This window comes from Anser anser (assembly GCF_964211835.1).
Source record: "Anser anser genome assembly, chromosome: 1".
Classification (NCBI taxonomy): Eukaryota; Metazoa; Chordata; class Aves; order Anseriformes; family Anatidae; genus Anser; species Anser anser.
Window position 1 is genome coordinate 210,623,895 of NC_139720.1, and position 21,475 is coordinate 210,645,369.

At 46.9% G+C, this 21,475-nt stretch overlaps 1 pseudogene across 1 annotated transcript in view; it reads right to left on the reverse strand.

Moving 5' to 3' along the window:
* The window catches only part of LOC310884945 (glycerophosphodiester phosphodiesterase domain-containing protein 5-like), a 38,030-nt pseudogene that overhangs the window by 3,943 nt on the left and 12,612 nt on the right, over positions 1-21,475 (reverse strand). Inside the window, exons 2-13 of the transcript in view lie at positions 16,500-16,708; positions 15,657-15,760; positions 14,702-14,795; positions 10,062-10,121; positions 8,395-8,493; positions 6,981-7,074; positions 5,348-5,493; positions 4,923-5,005; positions 3,913-4,063; positions 3,161-3,385; positions 2,207-2,364; positions 327-474 (exon numbers count right to left, since the gene is read on the reverse strand). The product of the transcript in view is annotated as a glycerophosphodiester phosphodiesterase domain-containing protein 5-like (transcript). The remainder of the gene's footprint in view (positions 1-326; positions 475-2,206; positions 2,365-3,160; positions 3,386-3,912; positions 4,064-4,922; positions 5,006-5,347; positions 5,494-6,980; positions 7,075-8,394; positions 8,494-10,061; positions 10,122-14,701; positions 14,796-15,656; positions 15,761-16,499; positions 16,709-21,475) is intronic.

Sequence of the window (21,475 nt, forward strand, 5' to 3'; positions counted from 1 at the left end):
CCTCATGCGATATCCACATGTACCCTCAAAGGCCCCTTCCTTTAACCCTAGACAAGTTTCAGTATGACTTATTTTCCCTCATGTCAGGCCTGAGTCTCCAAGTCCAGCCAACCAGGGTTCTTCTCCATGGACCAAGAAGAACCAGGAAATGAGGGTGATGATACCTGGTATGGCTCAGAGGAATGAGGTAAACCAGGTTCATGTTAAGTCTGTCTGCATGCAGAGGGACTTTATTCATGCACAAATCAGCCCATGGTCTCTAAAGGTAGCCATGAATATCTGCCCCCCATTTTGTACCCCGGGAACAAGGGAGGATCACTGCTTACCATGAGGAAGAGGGGCTGGCTGAGATTCTTCAGCGTGTGGACAGCATTAGTGGTCACAGAGTGTGCCCCCGAGCACCACGCCAGGGAGAAGAGCCACGGCTCGTTGATCACATAGAGGTTGGTGGTGATGTTTGCCTCAGCGTATTTCCTTTAAAAGACCAAGAGGCAATTGCCTTCATTAAGAAAAGCAAGGAGGTTAGTACTTCCTTTGGGCTGAATCAAGGAGAGCTGGCAATTCTGTATGGCAATTCTGTCCTAACTTGTTATAGGACGTAGGTCAGGAACAGAAAAAGGAAGCCCAACCAGCCAATAATCGGTTGATAATATCTAATTCCAACACCTACATGGGCAGGGACACCTCCTGCTAGGTCAGGTTGTCCAGAGCCCCTTCCAACTGGCCTTGGGCACTGCCAGGGCTGGGGCACCCCCAGCTCCTCTGGGCAGCCTGGGCCAGGGCCTCAGCGCCCTCAGAGGGAAGAATTTCTTCCCAACGCCTCCCCGAAGCCTCCCCCCTGCCAGGCTCCAGCCGGTGCCCCTCGTCCTGTCCCCCCAGCCCTGACAAAGAGTCCCTCCCCAGCTTCCCTGCCCCCCCTGCAGGCCCTGGCAGGCCGCTGGCAGCTCTCCCCGGGGCCTTCTCTTCCCCAGGCCCAGCACCCCCAGCTCTCTCAGCCTGGCCCCAGAGCAGAGCTGCTCCAGCCCCTGAGCATCCTCGCGGCCTCCTCCGGGCCCGCTCCAGCAGCTCCGTGTCCTTGTGCTGGGCCCAGAGCTGAACGCAGCGCTGCAGGGGGGGCCTCCCGAGAGCGGGGCCCAGGGGGACAATCCAGCTGGGGGCTGCCAGCTCATATTCAGTATTCCACCTAAAAATGCATTTGTCATCTCCCAATAGTGTGTTTAAAATAATCTTCAAGGTCATTATTCACATTTCTTATGCTTGCAGCAACAGCTGGCCATTTGTGATGTCCTTATAAGTTACTGAAATTTAATATGAAGTGATACCATTTCTCTGTATAACACTAAGGGAATGTATCATCAGTATGAGCATTTGTAAATTTATCTACAGTCTGCCCAGGATTTACCCAGATTTACCCAGATGGATCTAGCTAGCATTTTAAATGTTGGGAAAATTATCATTAAGAAAACATGAACATTATTATTATCCAAAGGGCTAAACGTTTTCTTATACTTGTTTTTAATTATTTTTCAATGCTTTTGAGCATGGGAAAGAACAAAAAATCCTGTTTACAAAAGGAGAGCTGGATAGGTAAGACATTTCATGTGTGTTTTTAAAAATATCTGTTTATGTAAGACAACCATTTTGGAGAATCCTTCAATAAATGTGGAGCTTTCCATTGGAGAGATTACACTGTTAGTGTGTCCCAAGCAACAGAGTACTGGTAGCAACAGAGACAATAATGAAGTCTCCAAAATACCATCTACAAGAGTGTTGTGTTCTCTCACCACAGCATTATGCACTCACACCGATGTTTGTGGAGGCCATAGGAGGTTAAATAGTTGTTTGTTCATTCTCCATGGTTCATTATTAGCAATACTGAGGATGGCATATGTAGAAACCTGGAGACACCTGCATCCTTCTAGTCAGCAAATCCTCAGATCCCAGTGAAGTAGATATGGACTTGGACAAGGAGGGGTGCTACCCTCCTTGCTACGTATGCTACCTCTTGGCCCTACACGGGGTATACAGTAGGAATGAAATAAAGTCCTTCAACTCCAAAATGTAACAGGGTTGGCCACTTAACCTAAAAGAGCTCTTGCCAAAAATGCTGTAGATCCTAGAGCTGGTCACTGGAGGGAGGCATTGCCACACACATGAAGCAAACATCCTCTAGACAACAGCACTTCGGGCTGAAACTGCAACCTACCGGATATCTTCACTGGACATTTCAGTGTAGGCCAGATTGAGTTTGACAATATTGTCCATCAATAGGTCTTCAACTGGGGCTTTAGTGCCCATTGTCTGCTGAAACCCGGGAGCAACAGAGTGAACAAAGGACCTCATATCATTCTCCAACCATAAGACCTGCAGGCAACAAGAGGACTTGGTGAATTCAGTGAGCTCACTAATATGCCATGCCCTTCACACAAATCCAGTAAAGATACGATCTTGAGGGGCTTAACCCAGCCTGTCAAATGATATATTTCTTGAAATGATCAAAGCACATTTAGATTCAGGGTTTAAATTTGCAAGTCACTTTCATCAAGAAATCAGTATTCACTGTTCCTTCTTATCGACTTGAAATCAGTGAGAACATTTCACACAGCCCAACAAAAGACGCGGTGTTTGAAATGAATGAAAAGGCAGCTTTGGTGAATGGGAAAGGCAACAGAAAATACCCTCTTCTCCCATTATCCTAGCATGGGAGCAGATATGGATCAGCCTAACTCTGGACATCAATGGATATAACCTGCTCCACATGGATTTAGCATCCATCCTAAGCAAGGAGTTAACAGTGAGGGAGGAAGGCAATAAAGCTCCCAGCTACTTTAATTTAAACCAGGAGTTTCTATGCAATATATAAAATAAGTATAGGTGGCTTATTAGGGTGTACGCTGACAATTATCACAATGATGAAAGGACACAGTTAGGGGCCTAAGGCATCACCGGGTATATCTACACTTTCTGATTTCCTGTGTTGCTGTAGCATTATGCCACTTTGTACCTGCTGAGGAACTGATAGTAGAAGTATATTCCAAATGATGCCTCTGAAAACAATTGGGACGCAAGGGGAAAGACTGCATGCTCGTGAAGTCACGCCAAGTATGACCCCAATTCAGAGAACAAGAAAAAGGGATACAAAGAAGAGCGGCCAGCCTACCAGATGGGGTCTAATCCCGGACTCATTGAGGATGACTTCCAGGGTTCTGTTGATCCACGAGTACCTGTAAGGATGTTTCTCTGGAGGGCGGTAGAGATCAAATATAACAAGTTTATTCTGACTGTCTGCGAGGCGCAAGAAATTACTTAGCTTGTAAATTGACTGATTCATTGCCTGGTTTTGATCTGCCCTTGACAGTGAGCCCATGCATGAAAAGGGTTTGTCCTAGAAACAAACAGATGTAAAAAGGAAATCAGTCAGCCAGTCATATCTAGGAGCAAGCTGCATGCAAACATTTCATACCTCTGTAAGCGAAAAAGTTTGGCATCAACCCTCAGTAGGTGAGGATATTCTATTCTGCTTAGCTCTTCTACCTGAGAAACATGGATAATTAACCCAGATGACACTGCTTCTGGGACATAAATTGTGTAGCTAGCTCTGCTGTTCTTCTCTGTCCCATCACGTAAACCGTATTACACACAGCACCTTGCACAAGTACCTGTTTTCTTCTTTCTCCAGACCATCTGTTCTGCTGCTGCCATGATAAGGAGCTACAAGAACACCCACCAGCCAAACAAAATAGGTCTCCTAGGCCTAAAGGACAAAAGGACAAAGCAAGGAGACCCCCAACTGAATGACTTCTACCAACTAAGTGTGGGCTCAACCAAAAGTTTCTCTCCTAACTTTCATACTAATAAGCTGTAGCCAGCCAGTGTCTCTTCTACAACATCACAGTCATTTATGGTGCTTGCCTTAAGGAACCATGCTCCAGCATTCAACTCCTTCAGGGTATCCCAGGAGAACAAGGCTGCATTTTGAGCAGTGTCGTTGGGATAGACCTCCCTGATGTTGGTTGTCCTCCTCAGGCTGCTGTCATGCATGAGGAAAGGAACACCGTCGTAGCTGTTGGAGAGCAAGAATTCAGGTCACCTGGAGTGGAGATCATTCATGGCACAAGCAGAGTCAAACCAGGTGAGAACAACGTGTGGGCCACCATGAATGCAGCAGTACAGCCTCCCTTAGAGCAGAGGGTAGGGTAGGAAAGAAGGCTGACACTCAAGATACCAAACTATTTCAAGCTTAAATATTTCTGGGTCACCTTGGTGAAGCTGTACCTCACTGTGACTCATTTTCCTCAGGGGCAAAGTGGAGATGGTGACATTTATGCCTGCCAGCCCCTAAAAGAAAATGGGTAGTAACTTGTGGCCAAAGGCTCTTTCTGCTGACACCAAAGTGCTTCTACAGGTTTCAGAGGACTGAAGTTTGAATGGATAGAAAGGCAAAATTCTCTTTTATAGAAAGGTCTTTATTAATAGAACACCTAAGTATTAGTATTTTAGTTACTTAGTGCCTGGAAACTGCTCATCCTGCCCAGTAGGTTAGAAGGTCATGGCAAAGAGTCCCATACACAAAGGTAATTAAAGGTCTAGTAATTATATCAATGATGGCACAGGTCTAAATACAATTTTCTGGTGGTTTCTAGGCCTGATAAGACCTTCAGTGAGGCCTGGAAGTCAGACTACAGTAGGAACTTGTCTCTGTATGTTGCAAAAGTATTTAAAATATACTGTAGAAATAATGACTGTTAGATAAGAGCTTATTGAGAAGAGCCATGTCCCACAGCCCTTAGCATCATGCAGCAGCTGAGGGACCCTGTCCCAGCCGTTGGCAGAACCAAATTGCCCAAAATTACATGGCAACTCTCCAAAGGCAACTCTTAGAAGAAGTATCTGCTTTGGGAAGTGTTATGTTTTCCCCTTACCTAATGGTGACATCTGTTTCAAGACCATCCCCACCATGTTCAATTGTCTTCTGAAATGACATCTCAGTGTTTTCTGGTGCCAGCTGGGGAAAAAAAATGGGCCATGAGCAGACTGGCTTTAGACACACTCTGGAGGACTCTGTAAATACTTTCTGTCTCCTTGTAACGCCTGTTTTGTATTAAAGGACCACCATTATCTTGTTAAAGTCTCCCGTTTGCTTTCTTCCACCTTAGCCACCAAACCCACCATGTCTCTCAGGGTTCCCTGTTAGCAAACGCACAGAGCGATCATTTGGCACACAGTTCCAAATGGAAAAGTCTCCCTTTCCACCCTCCATTGATTTCTTGGGGGGAAAAAATGATGATGATGAAGGCAACAGCACACAGGATGAAGAAATGATGTAAAATAGCTTCTCCAAACCTACCATCGGTGCTCCGCGGTGTCCAATGAGGGCTGGCTTTGGTCCAAGTGTCCCCTCCTCTCTGATGCAAGGAGAGTACATCCCCAGAGGTATCAAGAAAAGAAAGAGAAGGATAGCCAGGTATGGACCAACAATTACCACCTGAACAACTGCAAAAATTTGAAGGAGGAATGCTAGAGTTAATCCATTTGGTAGCACAGCGTTTGCCTTGCAGCTTGACTTTTAATACAGCCCTCCAGCTAAGTAACTGTTGGGCTTTGTCCCATCCCATTTTCCATCCCTTCTTCCCCTAATTTTCACCGTCTGTCCAAACAATACAGTCCAGGACGAAGAAGGATTTGGGCTGTTTAGGCTAGGATTGCAAGTTTTGTGCTGCACTTGCATCTCACTATGCCGTCCAGCAAGACACAGCCTTCATTTCTTTTTCATTAGAGATGATGCAATGCAATTTCCCCTACCTGTAGAGGAATGATCCTCAACAGAAGGATGCTTTTTTTTTTTTTTTTCTTACTCAAATAAGAGCAGGCAACATTTTAAAGTTTCATTCCCCTCCAGGTGAATGCTTCCCTGGTTTCTTCAGACTGCTGTCACTGGCTTTCTGTATGTGACATGCAGTCTCCTACTGACACTGACTGCATGGGTACTGCATCTCAGAAACCTGCCAACTCATTACCTATGGTCTCTGGAGTCTGTTGACATATTACTCAAGAGTCCCAGCGGGCAACCTTCACCTCAGAGAATGAAACAGTTCCTCTGAGAAGCACCTGTGCACCAAAATTCCTTATTTAGGTGTGTACCACCACCCCTCTGCACACTGTATTAGTGGCTCTGAAAGAACTTGGGGTTACACCAAGTCAATGTATGGAGTTGAGTGACCATTAGGCACAGTGGGTTGTAAAGTCTTGGGTCCCAACATGTTCCTCCCTACCCCCAGCTGCAGTTAAATGTAGAGAAATTCCTAGGTAGGAAACAAAATGCTCCCACCAGCACATTCTGTCTGAAGTCAATGGTTTCTGTTACAACTCAACATCTGCAGATGGGTGTCATGTAGACAACACTGGATATATGGAGAAACTGGGTCAGAGAAAAAGAGCCAGAGCCAGGCTCTTCTGCAGTTGTTCTTGACTCCTTGCCCTTACACTTCCTGGAGCTCTCAAAGGGATAACACCAGGAAAGGAAAGCAAAATTCCTTAACAACCAATCTGAAAACTCTTTTCCCCATCTCATCTGGCTTCTCCTAAGATCCTCTAGTATGGACTGACTTTCTGAGACAGTGAAACTGAGCATAGCAATTTTGGACACTGGTTGCTCTCTCCTGCAAAATTCTGACCAAATTTTCACGCATGATCTAGAACTTGGGGACTTTTGCTAATCTCCTTATCTTTAGGGCTTGTCACAACCTTGGTATACACCAAAACTTTGCAAGGTAGCATGCAAATCACTAACAAATATGGACAGCCCCAAGACAGTGCATAGGCTAAGCCCCAGCCCTGCTGATTTCTCTGGAATACTCAAAAACTAAAATTCAACTCTAGCTGGAATGTGGATGTGGGAGGAAACAGCTCCTGCACGCTTGATTTTCCACACTGATATGTGTCTTTTGTCATACAGGGAGCAGGAAGCAGAGCTACTGTACCTTTCTTGTCTGCTCTGATGGCATACAGAGCCATGGGCTAGGAGAGGAGGACCATGATAGTTATTGCCCCTATGTGGAGATAGGGGGCTGTGATCTGGAAAGGAGAAAAAAGGATTTTATTCAAAGGATGAAGTGTGGATACAGACAGAAACAAGCCCCAACACAGCTGCAGCCTCCCACATAGATGGGCTCCTGCTGTGGACATCAGCAGTTTATCTTCTCTCCCACACCCAGGTTGGATCCACAGAACACCTCTTGAGTCAGGGCAGAGAGATGTGCCTGGCTGGTTCCCCGCACTGAGGAGTGCTCCTCACTTCAGTATAAAGCTCTCCTTTCCTCTCAACCAGCCAAAAGGGACAAGTCTGTCCTTGTCCAGGATGGTTTGGCAAACAATCACCTTTACTACTACGTCATAACCTGTGAACATCTTCCAGAGAGCACCAGTTTTAATCCAATCTAATCCAGTCCAATCTTATCCATGTAACAGTCATCTCCACTGCAACTAAATCATCAATCTAATGTCAACAAACCGGAATTTCCTCAGCCTTTCCTATCGCTTGGCCAACTCTCTAAAATGTAAGGGTTGAAGAAAAGCAGAAGTCATTGAGAGATGTCATTGTGTGTGAGAACGTCTGCCCTGGATACCTGATCCCAACTTCTTTTGACCAGAAGCAGGATGCAGTTGCATAAACAAAGGTGCCACCTGAGATGCCCAGGATATTTGAGATAGTTATGCAGGGCTAGTGGACAGAACACAGGATTTGTTAAAGACTGGTGTCCTTTGGGAACAGCAGCTGAAGCATCTCAAAGGGCATGAACACCCAAAATAAACCACACCTGTGGGAAACCCAAAAGATTTTGTGTCTCCTTCTCCCCATCCTCTTCCCCTAGAGTCTGAAAAGGGGAGGAAAAGCTGACACTTTCTCTTAACCTTTGCCAGTGCATTAGCCCTGATTCCCATCCTCAGGGGATGAAGCTCTTCTGGGTCGCAGGAGACTGAAATTGGGCTAATGCTAAAAGCTGCTGAGCTGGCATGAGCTGAGTAGGGAGTGAGTTCTCACTCCAGTAACCCCACCAGCCAAACGGATCTGATTTACCTGCCCTCAGCACCTGCTAATTAACAGTGCACTTAAAACAAGTTTGCCAAAAAAAAGGGAAAAAAAGATACGACTTCCCCAAAGGAGACATGTTATATCAAACAAATAGCTTGATACCAAACCTCAGGTCTTGGCTTCCTTCCTTCCTACGGGAAATGTTAAGTCTTAATAAAAGTCTATGCAAAACTGCACAGACTGCCAGGAAAACCCATGTGAAAAACATTTACCATATGGAATATTTTCCACTGATTGCCACACAATACTTCAAGAAACCAGTTGTTTTTTTCAAAGAACCTCCTTTCAAACAAACCTCTTACCTGGAACGAGAGGCGGACTGTTTTCCACTGATCTCCCCAGAGTACAGATAATATGAAGAGGGCTGTGACAGAGAAGCCCAGGACAAGAAAAGTCCCAATCTGGGGAGATACAAAGGACATTAATAAGCTTTGGTATTTCTGCATAGGGTGTGCAATCTATTTGCCTAACAGGCTTCTTTAATCAGCTTGGACTCAATAAATTCGGGATGCACAAGCTTCGCTGTGCTAGTTCATAGACAAAGAGATCTAATGGGACTAAAACCAGACCCACAGTGCTATAAATTGGATTTTCTGTATGGCAAAACTGATTTTACAAGTTAAGTACCTAACCTGAGTCAGCCCTCAAGGCTCCCTCTCTAGTCACGGGAGAAAGAGAGGAATTTACAGAGGTGATCCATTTCCACTTGCTTTACGATGAGAGATGCCTCTGTCTGTCTGTTGATGCAGATGGAGCCTAGATGAACAACTATCATTAAATCCTGTAGTTGGCTGAACTCAGAAGCACCAAATTAAACCCAAAAGAGACATCAGCACAGCTTCCTTATGCTGAGTTGCTTTGGAAGAGGCTTCAGCAACTGCAAACATTTCTGTAGTTCAGAAATAAGAATTTAATCTTTAACTAAAAAAAAGTGAAGGGGTAGCTCATTCTGTGCTGTGGCTTCTTGCCCAGGTTGGTACCAAGCAGTTATGATGGCAGGCTCTTCCTGGAACCTTATTTGTCTGCTGAGAACTAAACACAAGTAGAAACTGGAACCAAGGCCCTAACTAGTCTTCAGGGAGATCCTACAGATCAGCATCCTAATAATCAGTCCCTAATCTCTTCCACATAGGGATGTAGTGTTGGTGTTTTCCACAAATTGCTCTACAGCTTTCTGGATCTTCTGGAAGCCCATTTTTGATAGTAAAATTGATCGTTTCCACTGTGTAAATGAAGAAACAGAGGATGGAGTATTCTGACATTCAACTATTCCCCTTCACGGCAAGATTTGCAATCTTATTACGTTTTCCCCTAAGCTTCATGGCTTATTTTTTAAAAGCCTCACCTGGCTTTCAAGAAGTTCTTAAGAAAGGTGGTTTCTAAAGCATCATTTTGCAGCAACAGCTCCCTGAGGAGTTGTTTCTATGCCTTCCAAACTCCACGTGGCTTTTCCAAAACCACCCCAAGACCAAAAGACACGGGGCACCAGGATGCCTTGGAAAAGCCAGGTTTCTGTTCTGCAGAGGAAGCAGCCACTGTTTTTAAAGCTGTTGGGTCCTGCTACAGGGACTTACGCTGTGCTCCTCATGGAAACTTTGCCTTTGTCTACATGCAACCACATGTAGACATGTTAAATGCAGACATCCTCACCTCAGTGAGTCACCACGGGCTCCTTTTAGAGCCAGTGGGGAAAAAAGGTACTTTAGGTGTGATTCATCTCATCTCAATTTAAGTGTCTATGACCAGCTGGATGATTTGCATCCTCGGAGGGTTCATTTCCCTCATCTGACTGCACAGGGAGCTTGGGGTGATTAGCTCACTTGGAGATATCATTAGTATGGATATTTAAAGCCTCCTAAGATTAACCTCCTCCCTCTCTCCTATGATCTAAGCTGTTTTGCATGCAGGGAAACACCACAGGCTGATGGTTTAAAGCATGGTTAGGGTTACCAGAAAACTTTCTCCCCACCTTGTGACTCCAGTGCAGGTACAGCTGCTGACCTTCTGCAAGCAAACACATCGCTAGGACCTGGGAAAGCAAGAAGAGATTGTTTGCATCCTGGTACAAAATGACAAAATGAGGCATTTCTGGAATTATTTTTGTATAGGGAAGTCACTTTACTCTAGACCTTTGTGCACAATGACAAGGCAGGACAGGTGGATGGAGAGAAGCGGTTACTGCTACAGTAAATATGTTCCTGAAATGGCCAAGCACTCACCAAAACTGCCTTGTAGGGTCAAAACCTTCTCATGGGTGACAGATAGTTGAGCATTTTGGGGTACACGCTTTGTGACTGCACTCTGATAGATAGAATATGGCCTGGGCCAGCAGCCATGACATGAAAAATAGAGCAGCAACCTTACTTTTTTTCCATGTATTTGTTGTCACTAAAGGCACATCATCCATGGGGGACAGCTCAGGGAATAAAAGTCTCAAAAAAAACCCAAAAACACAAAACAAACAAACAAACAAACAGAAAAACAGAGCAGAGAGCAAAGGAAAGCACACGGTGACAGTAATTGCAAGAAATGCAAGAAATGCACATCTCAGAACGTGGAAAACTGCCTTGGAGATTCAAAACCTCTGGTTTGTATTAGGTTAATTTTTAATCCCCAGCTGTGGCCCTATGGCTGGTGTGCTCCTTTCCCTGCTGGCAGGTTGGAGCCCTTGGGGATCAGGGTCCCTTAAGGACAGCAAAAACCCCAGCCAGGGCAGGGGACAACCTGAGATGCCCTGAACACCAAGTAAAGGATGAGGAAAACCAGTCCGTGGCTCTTCTGGAGACTAGCTTCAGGTTGTCACAGACAACTGATGAACCTGGTGACAAGTTTCACCAGCCCAGGTGCCTTGTGATGAGTTTCACCAGCCCAGACGCCTTGCTGCTGTGCAAACACGTGGGTCTATGCTCCGGTGCATGGAGCAAGCTTCCCAACAAGTGTAAGGGACGGTCTGGGAACCAGTATCACCAGATATCAAGGTTTAGAGAAGAAACATCTGTTAGCAGTCATCAGTGCTCCACTGAGATGATAATTTATGATCCAGGTCCTTGCAGACTGTAACACAGTGGGATTGTGTGAAAGCAGTACAAAGAGATTTAGGGTAATAATGTGTTGGGAAGGGGAGCTGTTCTCCTGAAACCCAACTATAAAGGAATGTAAGGTGATTCTGCCCCAGCTACAAATACCCTCTCTTTCCAGGATGATGCTGATTTGAGGCAAGAGAAGCTCAGCAGAGAATACAGATCAGCCTTTAAGTGCTACTTGACATGTCAGCCTCCTTCAATTGAATCCTGCACCTAGGACATGATGAGTAACCGCGGGAGCAGTTCACGGAGAACTGAATTACTGCTGAAGATCTTAAACCAGGCACATTTAAATAAGCCATTTTAGAAAAATGAAGGGAAAAGACACTTTAAAAATCTCCCCTTTTCGGCAAGCAATGTTACGAAGACTTGGTCCTTGCCTAAGGTGCATCCAAACGCCTACTTCAGAGGCCGTGCTCAACTAGACTCTCCCCTGCTACTCCTGTGTAACTTTCCTACAAAAGATGCAGCATATTTGGGGATGCCATTGGAGGAAAAGCTCGTTTTTATGGATAGAGGTAACAGCTCATTACCAGCTTACAAGAAGAATAATCACCAATTTTCATCCTCGGATGGTGAAGCAGGAACTCTTGCAGTTGCTCCACTGGTCACTGGAGGAGAACACGTCTTGATGGACCGGTGAGATGATGTGATGTGGACAAGATCTGTCCTCTGTGTGCTCTGGCTCCTCAAAAGCTGCCTCAGGACCTGTCTGATCTGCTCTTCCATGGAGAGCAGCTGTGTTTAGCAGTGTCTCACACGGTTCCACCTACAGCAAGACTTCTTCAGGCCAAAGGACAACCACCACCAGCAGGTCTGGCTCCTCCAAACTGCTCCTACACATACCCTGGGATTCACTGCAATGGGGGCTTGACAGCACAAGCCAGGTTTCTACATTCACTTTCTGGCAAAAAAAAAATGCAGGCTTTCAGAGCTTCCATGACACCCCAGTCTCTCAGGGATGAAGGCTTGAGGTCACTCTTTGGACTTCACTACCAACGTACAATTTTGAGTCGTCTTCTTAGTGTATGAATGCAGAGGCCCCAGCACATCTGAACCCCTTTACATTATACAGTCACGAGTTACCTCCCCAAAACCCCTTGGAATGAATGTGTGTAACTGCAGAGAGGCAAATATCATCTTCTGTGTTTGAAAGACTGAACAAGAAAGTATTTTTCTTCTCCCCTGAGCCTGAACTGTCCTACAACAAGACCCCGCAGCTTAACCTTTTAGCTCTAATGGGGATGAGAAGATTGCCTTGGGAGTGATAACAATTAAATTAATTGAAACTGATTGTCTGAAGAAAATTACACTGATGCATGCAGGCGGAGAGAGCCTTTGCACAGACAGCAAGTGCTTTGTTGTGCAGCACTTTGTTCAGCCACTGGTGGCTGCTGGGCAGAAGAGTGTTTGCTTCAGTGGTTCACAATAAGGACGTGGAAGGAGGCCTCCAGGCCCCAGTTAGGTGGAGGAAGAGACTACGATGCTCACAAACAAAACCACGCCACACTGCTTGCTGTAAAAACTCTGCTCCAGCAAGGGCATCAGTGTGCTCAGCTTTCTGACATGTTGGGCTGCTGATGCAAAACATCACAAGGAAGCATTGCCTGGGTGAAGATCTCTGGTCCTTCCTGCAACACGTGGAATCCTCCCTCCTCCACATCCCCATCCCATGTCCCTGCAGGTCAGGATGTCTGTCCCAGGTGATTGAAATTGGCTGATTCAGCCAAAAACTGTTGAGAAATAACAGGCAGGCAGCACAGCCAGCCTCTTAGGAAACAAGGCAAACGCAAGTTTTCACACGGAGCCAACATGGTCACAGCCCACCATGGTTCAAAAAGGGTTTCTACGTGTGCCTAAGACCTGGTGAAGAACAGACCATGGTTTAACCTAAGTCTAGCTACGATGTGTGATACCAACAGTCTTGTAGGGAAGTCACACATCACAGGAACCACCAGTGGCTCAATGCAGAAGGTATTTCTGCTGTGTTACGCCCCCTGAACATCACTTGGGTAGGAGGGAGAAGTGCTCAGGGAAGTGCCAGCTGGCTGTGGTTGCTCAAGAGTGCTGAACCTCTGGAGATGAATGTTTTTGGTGGGATAGCAGTAGCCTGATGCACCCCAAGGTGGGAGGTCCCTGACTTGCTGTAGCCATGCCCTGCTTCTTTTGCCTCTGTGGAAAGCCACTGCACATTTTGAGATAGCAGGAGCACGAACAGCCTTGTGCCTCCCAGAACTTAACATCAGTGCATGCAGGAGTCTTGCCAAATTAGGCACGATGGACATAATGATGCAAGCAAGAAGGGCAAGTGCCCTTAGAAATACCCAGTGACTTTAGGTGGGTTACTTAACAGCTTCATGAAGGTGAGGAGCAAATGGATCCTGACCGCACATGCATCTTTGGCAAAGCTCAGAGTTGCCCAAAGTAATATTGCAACCTCCAAACTACCCACACTGATCCATTAACACCAGGAAAGCTAGGTAGACCTAGCTAAATAACAGAGATTAAGCTCTACAGCCACCAGCACGCCTCAAAATCCTTGTAATTAAATATTGTTATTTGACCTACTTAGAGATAAGTTATTCCACAGCTTTTATAATGCTATTGATTGCTTGTAGCATGGCCAAGCAGCTGTCCTATTTCTCACTTTGTTATTTTATTGCTAGCACTGAAATAAAATCACTATTTATTTGTACTTCAGCAGGGACAAAGGACCTTGGAAATCTGTTGTGTTGGGCACTGCGTGAGCAAGGCTAAGAGAGGTTCCCTGCCACGGGCAATTTACAGGCTGGCTATATGATGAGACGTCAATGAACGGGTAGGAGCAGCAGGAACTGATGATAAAAGCCAGTTGCCTTGGTCACAGAGGTGAGTCAAAGCCACAGCGTCAGCCCCAGCACCTGGCATCTCAAAACGCAAGCTGGAGCAGGAATGAGACTGAAAGTGGGGAAAATTTAATGCAGTTTGGAAAAGTGAAGACCTCAGGAACATAAACCTCTTTGGGCATAAATTTAAGGAGTGTTTTGTGACCACATCTGCGGTCTCCAACTGGAGACAAGCCCTCCAGCAAGGCAGAGAGAATCAAGGCAGCTTTAGTGATAATGTTTCCCTTCTTCTCATGAGCTTTACACTTCAGGGTTAGAGGAATAACTCTACTTTGACAACCCATCACCACTACAAGACTCAGATCTCCATACTTCCCTGCTGTCAAATAACAAAACTCAGCTTCCACATAACCAATACTGGCACAGCTTTCCTTGTGTTGGTGGAGAAATGGGTCAAATTCACCAAAGGGAAATCACTGAGGGAAATCACAGAACCTACATCTAGCTCAGAGACACCTGTGTTGAAAATGCTCATCCGCAGGTGGGAGAAAGTACCACAAATGCTCATTGTGTTCCCAGTCCTCCCCAGGTAGCTACTGTCAAGTGTCAGGGCTAGGCTGAACTTTGGTCTGATACATTAAACCATCCCTGTATTTATTTTCTAGGCCCGTAACTCACTCCTTAACAGGAGCCTTACTTACCAACAGCAGCGCGATGTACATGAACAGGATTGCAGCCACTACCAGGAGAACAAGAGACCAGAGGAACCAGAAGCCCAGGTTCCCATAGTTATACCTAAAAAGCAATAAAACCTTATAATAGCATTTGTGGCACATTAGCACAGGGGCTGCAGGGAAAATATATTTGAAGGAGAAAATGCCAGAAAGCTGGAGGAGCTACAGAGGCGTATCCCAAGGAGAGAGAGGGAAGCTTTCCTTTTTATCCAAAGGCTCAATAACATTATTACACCTGAATAACATTATTACACATTATTATATATTATTATATATTACATATATATTTTATATATTACATATATAATATAATTATTATTATATATTTGTATTATATTATATTATATTATATATTTATATATACAATATATAGCATTATATATATATATATTATAACAATGAATAACATTATTACACCTCCCCTTCTCATGGTATTTGAGCTATCTGGATGGCATCTAATTCTAGGGGCCAGATTTACATAACTGCTACCTACACAGTGCAGAAGGAAAGGATTTGCATAAAACCACACTGGTTATTTCTCTGTCTCCAGACTGGGAACATGAAATTCTCTTTGCTCCGAGATAGCTGCTGCAATATCTCTGATGCCAGCCACTACGCTTCTTCAGAGGGAACAGGAAAAAAGAAAAGAAGACTAAGGGAAGGAAAGAGCCATTTAGTCCCTTTCATTCACCATTTTTGCAACAGCGGTTGTTATCTTTCTCACAAATCCACACTTAAACCTGTACACCGTAGCCAAGCAAAGGGCAGAGCCTCAGCACCTCTGCAGACCCTGGGAGTTCATTTTGGGTGCCAGAACCAAGATGTGAAGGGACCAAAGCTTTGGCTCGTGACTGAAGTGCCCGGCCTACCTGGGGTGTCTCATTAAAACCCGAGTGGGAAAGGAGGAAAACGTGGCACTTACCAGTCAAAGTTGTTGTAGTCATTTTTCGCTTCACCCCACATGTACAGGAAGACGAGAGAAAAGCAGAAAGCTCCAACGAGCAATGGGAAAAACACGCATTCCCGCTAGAGAGGGAGAAGAAGGACAATCGGTCAGAGCCTCGTTCACTCCAAAACAAGCAGAGCAAACAGCAGACACTGCTTGCTTCTAGGCTGTCCGTGAAACACGTGGCTTGATGCTGGACCTTCTGAAGCCGACCTTCTCCTACGAGGAGAGGCTGCGAGAGCTGGGGCTGCTGGGCCTGGAGCAGAGGAGGCTCCGGGGGCTGCCAGCCATGGCCACCAGCACTGCCGGGAGGTGCCGAGAGGCCGGAGCCAGGCTCTGCTCAGGGGTGCCCGGGGCCAGGCCCAGAGGCCCCGGGCCCAGCCTGGAGCCCAGGAGGTGCCCTCTGCCCCTCAGGAAGCACTGCTGGGCTGGGCGGGTGCCGGAGCCCTGGCACAGGCTGCCCAGAGAGGGGCTGGGGGCTCCTCCTTGGGGATCTCCAGCAGCCGCCTGGACGTGGGGCTGGGCCCCCTGCTCGGGGTGGCCCTGCTGGAGCAGGGCTGGCACCGCAGGGACCCGCAGCTGCCCGACACCACCAGCCACACGGGGACACTCTCTCCATGGTGGCACAGACAAACTGAGCCTGCCAGAGAAGCACAGCAAGCCCTCCAGCCCCAGGAGCTGCCATCTAGGACACCAAGAGACCGCGCTGGGCTCTAAGGGAGGTGAGGCCTTTGACCCACAGCATCAACTGCTTCTCAGCTTGGACTGACTTTTCCCAGTGCAGAAATGAATGTCTTTGCTGATTCTGAGCTAATTTACCGTCTTGCAGCAGCATTTCCCAGGCTCGGTCCTTCTGCGTTGGTACCGCTTCCACCGGCAGCTGTAGAAACCCGCCAGGCAGGAGATGAAGGGCTGGTGCTCGTACCTCTGCAGCAAGTGCCGACGTACTACCTTCAGCTTCCCAAACTTGATCCTCTTGAGGCTGGTGGAACTGGCCTCCATCTGAAGAGCTTTATCTCATCTTCCTCCTGAAATGAGGTCACAAGATTGATGTGAGTCTCCTTGCCTTCGGGGTAAGCTTTTTGTGTCAGAAGGAGAGGAATTGTTCCCAAGAGGATGCAGAGACCAGCAGGTAAGGTGGCTGAGGACACCCCACCTAACTTTATACCCCTGAGAGAGATGTCTAGAAGAAAAGTACGGTCATTGCAAGTCCCCTGAGTGGTCAGTGGTTATAACTTTGGTGCTCTGCATCACCTCTGAGGGAACCTCTGCCTCCCTTTGACTCTACAGGGAGCTCTGGGAAAGGAAATCATTAACTTTAGCCCTCCATGCAGATTCCCAAATAATGTCAGATGAACCTGAGATGAACTTAGCCATGGGAATTAGCTCAATATCGCTGTGACCTCTCTGCAACCCCTTACCAGTTTAAGTAGTTCAGGTAGGAAAGGGACCAAAACTCTCCCAGGACACAGCCCTCTTATCCCAGAAAAACTGCAGCGCTGCAGAGACCGATCCCTGATGGAAAAACTATTTCCTGACTCAAAGAGCTCTACTGGCAGCGTGTTGGAAGGCCAGAAAGAACAGCTGTAAAGATGCACACATGGGAGATCTGTTCATAATCGGGACTTTAAACAAAGACTCCGGTGGTAAGTTGCAGCCGGTGTTAGCAGTGAAGCAAACAGCACAGGGGTTGTGCCAGCAAAGAGCAATTTGCCCAGCAGGGCACTGTCGAGACCACAAGGAAACATTAAGGAAAAATAGTCCTGTGTTGGCAGACGAACAGGCACCGCTATCCATCGCTTCTTTGGAGAACAGAGATAGCCTGAGATGCTCTCCGAGTGCCATAGTGCCCCTGAGTCCATACCGGTCATGTTCAGATGCAGGCATATCTGCTGCAAAGTCCCAGCTCAGGAGTCCAATCCCCTTAATTTATCTGATGTAATAACAGTAATTTAAGAGCAAAAATGAACAGATTGCTGCACTACACACGTGGGTAAAATGTACATGTAAATAGTTTGCAAACAACTCCAAGTCCTGCGTTTCTTTGCAGAAATGAATGGATAACAGCTTGCAAATTGACACTACATAAAAACAACCCCAAAAATCCAGCCCTACGATCAGTTTGCAGAAGGCACAAATAAAACAAGATGCAAGTTAAAACGGAAATGATGCTCTCCTCATGTATTTCCTGCTATATGTTCCCAGCCTAACAGCAGCTGGGTTGCAAAGGAGAGGGGATGGAAATGAAGCACAAGAGTTGTCAGATCAGGCTGCTCCTAACCAAGAAGTGCCCGCGTGTGCCATGCCCTGAATGCCTTCCTGAGACAGAGGTGTTTGCCCATCCACGACACTCAGTTCACCAGCATCAGATCCGGAGGCAGCAGGAGGTCACCCCCTGGTAAAAAATTGATGCTGCTCTCACATGGCGACATGGTGAGCCTGCTCTTGAGTAACCCAGCACAGAGGGTTTGTGGGCTCTGTGCCACCGGTGAGTGGTGTAGATGACATTTGATCCTGCTGTCCTAGTCACCTGGACTAAAATATACCTGGCATAAGCCCAGCGATTGCCAAATTGCCCCAGCTGTGTCTTCGGAATACGTTTGAACCTTCAGAGCTCTTACCAGAAGGTTTACATGTGCCATGCGGGTGCAGTATTTGTTACCTTCTAGTAGGATCCCTAGACCATGATTTTCCCCATCAGTGAAGCACAGCATCGTTTTTTTCCCCAGCCCTTGATTTAATGCTTCATCCTTTCCCTCCAGCAATAGCAATGAAGACACTGGTTCAAAACCAGCAGCTTTGCTGTCAGAGCACCATGAAATTTGCTATTGCATTCTTAATGGAGACACGAGGCTCACACATCAGTATTTATCTATCAGCGTACGGGATTTGACAGGAAAACAGATGGCAGAGACCTCAGCACATTGTCCTCTCCATCTGGCTGGCGGGATGTTAAATCTGGATGTTAGTCGAGATGTTAGACTAGCTCTCTCATAAAAAGGGCAGGTGATGGAGATACCACCAGCTCCCAAGACAGGCTAATCCTGTCTGAATTTGCTCTACCATTAACAGTTTTTTTTCAGTGCCTGGCCTCATGTCTAACAGTTTAAGCCCACCACTTCACGACCTGATCTTGATGGATCTAGAGAGGAGAGTAAATGTTTCCTCTGTTACGTATTTCACAACTGTTTGGATGACTGCCGTCTCGCTGGAGCTTTTGGAACGGGTAAGCACAACATCTCACATAATGGGAAACATTCACGTAGCTGCCTTTAAGAGAGCTTCAGTCTTAACCACAGCCAAACAAACCAAGAAATCCTCTTGAGCATCCACTTCCTGGCAGCATGAGGTGGGTTTGGGATGTCCACATGCAGACCTCAGAGCCCTTGGTGCTCAGAGGGTTCATCTTGTCTCACGGCTGAGCCCTGGGACCCCAGATAATGTCCTCAGGGGACCCTGGCACCCACTGCTTGTCATCCTTTTGGGAAATGACACTTAGAAAGCTGAAGTTTCGGAATCTCAGTTTGCAAATTCTGCACCGAGGAACATCTGCAACCCAGGAAACATCTTCAGAGCTGTTTATAAGAAGGAGCCCATCATCCTCAATCATCCTCTACCATTCTTCCTCTCCAGCATGGGCTGACTAGGGGATGAGAGCTCCTGCGGCTGAAATCCTATCCTGCCCAAAAGAGAAACAGCAATGCACAGAAGACCTTGCAGTGACCTGCCAGCCCCATCCAGAAGTACAAGAGGCTGCCGGAGGTTAGAGACCAGGGATGCCAATAAAGCCATTATATCACAGCTGGTGGGAGCAGAAAGCTTTCAGCCAAAGCTGAACGTGCCCTGCCAAGCCCCAGATCATGACTTGCCCCACAGCTGCTCCTGCTCCCACTGGGCATGCGGGGCTCACACTGGAAAAGCAAATGGGAGACTTGGAGCCCCACGGCTGCAAGGGACTGCTGGGTCCACTGGGGAGCAAAGCACAGGAGATGCTTGAGATATTGAATAAAGAAGGCATTCATGTGTAAATTCAAAGGAAAGGGTTGATAGGGATAAGGAAAACCAGGCCTTTCACACAAGGGCAGGCAGAAATGTCCCTCTCAGCTCCAAATGGGTTCAAATCCTCAGCCTCCCCGTCCTTCTCTTTCTCTGTGTCCTCAGATATCGTGTTTAATTTAATGCAAGCTTCCTTACACCTCTTCCGCCCTTCGCTTTCTCCATGACCCTCCATCCCACAACCTCATCCTTGCTCCCAAATTTCCAGCCTGCTGTTACAGCTGCACTGGGGCGTTCAGAAGCCACAGAAACATCTCTCCCAAGGTATGGCCGAAACTGCAATGCCTCAGACCACATCAAGCACTGAAGCCTTTGAATTCACTAGCACCTGATCCCAACAAAGATAATATCCCGGCTTCTGGGCCCAGCAACTGGGATAAAGGGGCAAAGAACATTGCAGCATATGGTGGGTGCAGAGTCCAAAAGACAGGAGGGCCACACGAGGATCTGGAGCAGTTCAGCCATTGTTAGGACACAGCAAGAGACCTCACAGTGCTTGGTCTAGATTTGAAGCAGAGTGCTCCTAAAACTTGGAGGCTGCCTGCAACCCCTCCCCAGCTCCACCAGACAAAAGTAAATGGCTGGAAAAAGGGGACAGCATACCCCAAATCCATTCACTGGGAAAGCCATGGGAGCAAAGAGCAAGCAGGAAAACATGCATCAGCAGGAGAGCAAAGTTTAGGGCTTCAGCAAGTGAGCCATGACAGCAGTAACACATGTTTTCCAGCTCCATAATCCCAAGAGACCTCAGGTCTTTCCTTTGCAAACAGAGACTGTTTGCTCACAGATAAGAGTCCCCATAATTGCAGGCATTTGAGCGGGGCTGCTCATTTCCCACTGCTCGACAGAGAGGGAGGAAAAGCATGAGAACTAGCCCGGGGGGTGGTGGAGAAATGAGCTGGAGAAAAAATTGGGAAATACATTCAGCTGCAAAGCCTGGATGCAGAAGGTAGTGCAAGCAGAGCTGGCTGGAGAGGCAAGCGCACGAGCAAGGAGAGGATCCTTGCCTCATTATTGTTATTATTATTATTATTTGATGCTTAGAGCTGGGGAACTCATCTTCTGAGTGGTAAACAGGTACAGAAGCCAAACCTGGCATCACCTATAGCTTTCTCCTTGAGGCTTTGAAGTCCATGCTTTCTCCTCAGCATCATGATGCCTTGTGAAGCCTGATGCAGGCAGCAGGTAGGGGTGATCCCTGCTTTGCCCATGCCATTTCTAAGGGATTTGGACAGAATTTGGAGAGAAAGTAAACCCTGTGCCAAGGCTGAGCCTTCCCAGCGCCTGCAGCTCCTTCGCTTGATGGTGGAGATGCCACTGAAGTCGCCTGGCACAGGGACCCCCAGTGCCATCCCTCTGCTCTCTGGGGACATCACACCCTGCCCCTCCACCTGGGAATCTTCAGAAGGAGAATCGGAAGGAGAAAAATCAACATCCAGACATGGTGCTGGTTGGTCACCGTCCCCACGAGCTGCACACAGACCTTGCCACCAGCCAGAAAACTCAGCAAAGAGCCTCCCTTAAACCTGCATTTCCAGCCCACAGTGTGCCCGAGGATCTGGATCACAGCCTTGGTTTCCTCTTGTTCCACTGCCATCAGCCTTCACTTTCTTTTCAGAGCACACAAGAGGTTTGACACAGGGAAGGAAGAAGGTTGATATGAAACAAGACTAGTCAACACCTCCCTGTGATACGGGATATACATCCTTTCCTTTCCCTGGCAGGTGATAATTATAATT